Below are 6892 nucleotides of genomic sequence, written 5' to 3' on the forward strand. Positions count from 1 at the left end.
TTGCTACTGATTACTAAAAACTACCATTTGTATCTCAAGAAGAAGGACATGGATAAAGAGCAAGGAACAAATCAACCAGCAGCGATGACTCCACCAGTAATACCAATTGTCAATACTATATCAGCTAGGGTACTTGTAGTGTTTTAGATGACCAGTACATGAAAGTGTTTCTCTAGTTGGAAGCAGACAAAGAATGCATATTCAGAGCAGGCACGGAACATCTAATCTAAATTTAGAAACAAACTAATAGAACATAACGACCTTACATCATGTTAGAAACTTACTTAAACTTCAATTTGTTACATCCTTCAGATGGCCACGCCGAGACATTCCCATTCACAACAATGGAGAAAAGGGACTTGCTGAACCTAATAGTAGTAATAACAGCAGTTGAGATCGATGAGAAATTGCTCCATTGTAGAAAAATGATGAGAATCAAGCTTCCTGGTCCATGATGGCGTGTAGTTGACACGTCCGTTGGGAACCCCAAGAGGAAGGTGTGATGCGCACAGCAGCAAGTTTTTCCTCAGAAAGAAACCAAGGTTATCGAACCAGTAGGAGCCAAGAAGCACGTTGAAGGTTGATGGCGGAGGAGTGTAGTGCGGCGCAACACCAGGGATTCCGGCGCCAACGTGGAACCTGCACAACACAATCACGTAACTTTGCCCCAACGTAACAGCTGAGGTTGTCAATCTCACCGGCTTGCCGTAAACAAAGAATTAGATGTATAGTGTGGATGATGATGATTGTTTGTGAAGAACAAGAAAAAACAATTGCAAGTAGATTGTATTTCGTATGTAAAGAATAGGACCGGGGTCCACAGCTCACTAGCGGTGTCTCTCCCATAAGATAGCAGTATGTTGGGTGAACAAATTACAGCTTGGGCAATTGAGAAATAAAGAAGGCATAACAATGCACATACATATATCATGATGAGTACTATGAGATTTAATCGTGGCATTACGACAAAGTACATAGACCGCTATCCAAGCATGCATCTATGCCTAAAAAGTCCACCTTCAGAGTTATCATCCGAACCCTCCAAGCATTAAGTTGTAAACAACATGACAATTGCATTAAGTATGGTGCGTAATGTAATCAACACAAATATCCTTAGACAAAGCATCGATGTTTTATCCCTAGTGGCAACAAGACATCCACAACCTTAGAACTTTCTCGTCACTCGTCCCATATTTAATGGAGGCATGAACCCACTATCGAGCATAAATACTCCCTCTTGGAGTCACAAGTATCAACTTGGCCGTAGCCTCTACTAGCAACGGAGAGCATGCAAGAACATAAATAACATATATGATAGATTGATAATCAACTTGACATAGTATTCAATATTCATCGGATCCCAACAAACACAACATGAAGGATTACAAATAGATGATCTTGATCATGATAGGCAGCTCACAAGATCTAACATGATAGCACAACGGGGAGAAGACAACCATCTAGCTACTGTTATGGACCCATAGTCCAAGGGTGAACTACTCACACATCGATCCGGAGGCGATCATGGCGATGAAGAGACCTCCGGGAGATGATTCCCCTCTCCGGCAGGGTGCCGGAGGCGATCTCCTGAATCCCCCGAGATGGGATTAGCGGCGGCGGCGTCTCCGGAAGGTTTTCCGTATCGTGGCTCTCGGCACCGGGGGTTTCGCGACGGAGGCTTTAAGTAGGCGAAGGGCAGGTCAAGAGGCGTCACGGGGGCCCCACACAGCAGGGCCGCGCGGGCCCTATGCTGGTCGCGCCGCCCTACTGTAGCGGCGCCCCGTGGCCCCACTTCGTGACTCCTTCGGTCTTCTGGAAGCTTCGTGCAAAAATAGGACCCTGGGCGTTGATTTCGTCCAATTCCGAGAATATTTCCTTACTAGGATTTCTGAAACCAAAAACAGCAGAAAAACAAAGAATCGGCTCTTCGGCATCTCGTCAATAGGTTAGTGCCGGAAAATGCATAAATATGACATATAATGTGTATAAAACATGTGAGTATCATCATAAAAGTAGCATGGAACATAAGAAATTATAGATACGTTTGGGACGTATCAAGCATCCCCAAGCTTAGTTCCTACTCGCCCTCGAGTAGGTAAACGATAACAAAAATAATTTCTGAAGTGACATGCTATCATAATCTTGATCATACCATTGTAAAGCATATGAGATGAATGCAGCGATTCGAAGCAATGATGAAGATAATGAGTAAACTAATGAATCATATAGCAAAGACTTTTCATGAATAATACTTTCAAGACAAGCATCAATAAAACTTGCATAAGAGTTACTCATAAAGCAATAAATTCTTAGTAGAGGCATTGAAGCAACACAAAGGAAGATATAAGTTTCAGCGGTTGCTTTCAACTTCAACATGTATATCTCATGGATAATTGTCAACACAAAGCAATATAACAAGTGCAATAGGTAAACATGTAAAAATCAATGCACACAGTTGATACAAGTGTTTGCTTCTGGGATAGAAAGAATAGGCAAACTGACTCAACAATAAAGTAGAAGAATGGCCCTTCACAGAGGGAAGCATGGATTACTATATTTGTGCTAGAGCTTTTCATTTTGAAAACAAGAAACAATTTTGTCAACGGTAGTAATAAAACATATGAGTTATGTATAAGACATCTTATAAGTTGCAAGCCTCATGCATAGTATACTAATAGTGCCCGCACCTTGTCCTAATTAGCTTGGATTAACACAGATTATCATTGCATAGCATATGTTTCAACCAAGTGTCACAAAGGGGTACCTCTATGCCGCCTGTACAAAGGTCTAAGGAGAAAGCTCGCATTGGATTTCTCGCTTTTGATTATTCTCAACTTAGACATCCATACCGGGACAACATAGACAACGAGATAATGGACTCCTCTTTAATGCATAAGCATTCAACAACAATTAATTTTCTCATAAGAGATTGATGATTAGTTGTCCAAACTGAAACTTCCACCATGAATCATGGCTTTAGTTAGCGGCCCAATGTTCTTCTCTAACAATATGCATACTCAAACCATTTGTTTGTGAAAACCGCCCTTACTTTAGACAAGACGAACATGCATAGCAACTCACATGATATTCAACAAAGGTAAAAGAGTTGATGGCGTCCCCAGAAAACATGGTTACCGCTCAACAAGCAACTTACTAAGAAATAAGACACATAAGTACATATTCTTCACCGCGATAGTTTTTAAGGCTATTTTGTCCCATGAGCTATATATTGCAAAGGTAAAGAATGGAAATTTTAAAGGTAGCACTCAAGTAATGTACTTTGGAATGGCGTGAGAAATACCATGTGGTAGGTAGGTATGGTGGACACAAATGGCATAGTAGTTGGCTCAAGGATTTGGATGCATGAGAAGTATTCCTCTCGATACAAGTGCTTAGGCTAGCAAGGCTTATTTGAAACAAACGACAAGGATGAACCGTGCAGCAACACTACATAAAGACATATTGAAAATCATTATAAGACTCTGCACCTGCCTCTCCTTGTTGTTCAAACTCAATACTGAAATATATCTAGACCTTAGAGAAACCAAATATGCAAACCAAATTTTAGCATGCTCTATGTAGTTCTTCATTAATGGGTGCAAAGTCATATGATGCAAGAGCTTAAACATGAGCACAACAATTGCCAAGTATCACATTACTCCAAGACATTTATAGACAATTACTACATGCATCATTTTCCAATTCCTAACCATATAACAATTGAATCGAAGGAGAAACTCTCTGCACATGAATACTATAGTAGAAACCAAGGACATAATTGTCCATATGCTACAGCCGAGCTGTATTTCCTCCTATAAAGTGAATGCTAGGATCCATTTATTCAAACAAAACAAAAACAAAAACAAACCGACGTCCAAGAAAAGCACACAAGATGTGATCGAATAAAATATAGTTTCGTGGGAGAGAACCTCGATAATGTAATGATGAATGAAGGGATGCCTTTGGGCATCCCCAAGCTTAGACGCTTGAGTCTTCTTGATATATGCAGGGATGAACCACCTGTGCATCCCTAAGCTTTAGAGCTTTCACTCTCCTTGATCATGTTGCATCATACTCCTCTCTTGATCCTTGAAAACTTCCTCCACACCAAACTCGAAACAACTCATTAGAGGGTTAGTGCACAATATAAATTGACATATTCAGAGGTGACACAATCATTCTTAACACTTCTGGACATTGCATAATGCTACTGGACATTAGTGGATCAAAGAAATTCATCCAACATAGCGAAAGAGGCAATGCTAAATAAAAGGCAGAATCTGTCAAAACAGAACAGTCCGTATTGACTGAATTTTAAAATGGCACCAGACTTGCTCAAATGAAAATGCTCAAATTGAATGAAAGTTGCGTACATATCTGAGGATCATGCACGTAAATTGGCATAATTTTCTGAGCTACCTACAGGGAGGTGGACCCAGATTCGTGACAGCAAAGAAATCTGGAACCGCGCTAGTAATCCAAATCTAGTACTTACTTTTCTATCAACGGCTTAACTTGGCACAACAAAACTCAAAACTAAGATAAGGAGAGGTTGCTACAGTAGTAAACAACTTCCAAGACACAAATATAAAAACAAAGTACTGTAGGTAAAAACATGGTTGTCTCCCATAAGCGCTTTTTTTAACGCTCTTCAGCCAGGCTTAGAAAGTGTGCATCAAGCATTATCAAAGGTGGTACTTCTACAGCTGGGTGTGAGTTTTCTCAACCGTGGCATATTATATTAGATACATAAGTTTTAGCATCTCCTTTCATTAGTCTTAGGCGTACTACTCTCATCAAACAAATTTTCAGGAATAAGCCAAGCATAATTATTTTCTAGTGCATCATTCATAGCTAGGAGCTTGCATGGTATTGGTGCTTGATCTCCTACCATCATCAATATTATTAGTGTATCTTATTCTATCCATATCCATCTTTTCAAGGAGACTAACAAAATTAGTAGGAGAACCAAGCATATTAAATTTAGCAAAGACCTTTCTAGCTTCTCTTGCTAGACCACCAAATTCTCTAAGAAGGGTTTCTAAAACAAAATCTTTCTTTTCCCCTTCTTCCATATCACCAAGTGTGAAAAACATGTGTTGGATTATAGGATTGAGATTAACAAATTTAGTTTCCAACAAGCGGAACTAAATGTGCAGCAGCAATTTCATAAGTAGGCGCAAGGTCTACCAAGTGTCTATCTTCAAAATTTTCAATGGTACTAACATGGTTGAAGAATTCTTCTATATTATTTCTCCCAACTATAGACCCACGTCCTACCGGTATGTTCTTTGTGGTAAAATTAAAAGGAAACATGATGAAATAAGTAAAGTAAATGCAAGTAAACTAATTTTTTTGTGTTTTCGATATAGCAAACAAGATAGCAAATAAAGTAAAACTAGCAACTAATTTTTTTGTATTTTGATTTAGTGCAGCAAACAAAGTAGTAAATAAAATAAAGCAAGACAAAAACAAAGTAAAGAGATTGAGAAGTGGAGACTCCCTTGCAGCCGTGTCTTGATCTCCCGCAGGCAACGGCGCCGTAAAAGATGCTTGATGGCGTGTATTTCACACGTTCGTTGGGCAACCCCAAGAGGAAGGTATGATGCGCACAACAGCAGAAGTTTTCCTCGTAAAGAAACCAAGGTTTATCGAACCAGGAGGAGCCAAGAAGCACGTTGAAGGTTGATGGCGACGGGATGTAGTGCGGCGCAACACCGTAGATTCCTGCGCCAACGTGGAACCCGCACAACACAACCAAAGTACTTTGCCCCAACGAAACAAAGGAGGTTGTCAATCTCACCGGCTTGTCGTAACAAAGGATTAACCGTATTGTGTGGAAGATGATTGTTTGCAGAGAAAACAGTAGAAACAAGTATTGCAGTAGATTGTATTTCAAGAAAGAGAATTGGACCGGGTCCACAGCTCACTAGAGGTGTCTCTCCCATAAGACGAACAACATGTTGGGTGAACAAATTACGCTTGGGCAATTGACAAATAAAGAGAGCATGACAATGCACATACATATCATGATGAGTATAGTGAGATTTAATTGGGCATTACGACAAAGTACATAGACCGCCATCCAACCGCATCTATGCCTAAAAAGTCCACCTTCAAAGTTATCATCCGAACCCTCCAAGCATTAAGTTGCAAAGCAAATGTACAATTGCATTAAGTATGGTGCGTAATGTAATCAACAACTACATCCTTAGACATAGCATCAATGTTTTATCCCTAGTGGCAACAAAGACAACACAACCTTAGAACTTTCGTCACCGTCCCAGTGTGTCAATGCAGCATGAACCCACTATCGAGCATAAGTACTCCCTCTTGGAGTTAAAAGTAACTACTTGGCCATGAGCATCTACTAGATAACTGGAGAGCATGCAAGATCATAAACAACACATAAGCATAACTTTGATAATCAACATAACAAGTATTCTCTATTCATCTGATCCCAACAAACGCAACATATAGAATTACATATAGATGATCTTGATCATGATAGGCAGCTCACAAGATCCGACAATGATAGCACAATGGGGAGAAGACAACCATCTAGCTACTGCTATGGACCCATAGTCCAGGGGTAGACTACTCACTCATCACTCCTGAGGCGACCATGGCGGTGTAGAGTCCTCCTGGAGATGATTCCCCTCCTGCAGGGTGCCGTGAGGCGATCTCCAGGATCCCCCGAGATGGGATCGGCGGCGACGGCGTCTCGCAAGGTTTTCCGTATCGTGGCTCTCGGTACCGGGGGTTTCGTCACTGAGGCTTTAAGTAGGCGGAAGGGCAAGTCGAGAGGCGGCACGGGGGCCCACACCACAGGCCGGCGCGGCCGAAGGCGGGGCCGCGCCGCCCTAGGGTTTGGCCACCCCGTGGCCCCTCT

This window comes from Lolium rigidum, chromosome 2, assembly GCF_022539505.1.
Source record: "Lolium rigidum isolate FL_2022 chromosome 2, APGP_CSIRO_Lrig_0.1, whole genome shotgun sequence".
Classification (NCBI taxonomy): domain Eukaryota; kingdom Viridiplantae; phylum Streptophyta; class Magnoliopsida; order Poales; family Poaceae; genus Lolium; species Lolium rigidum.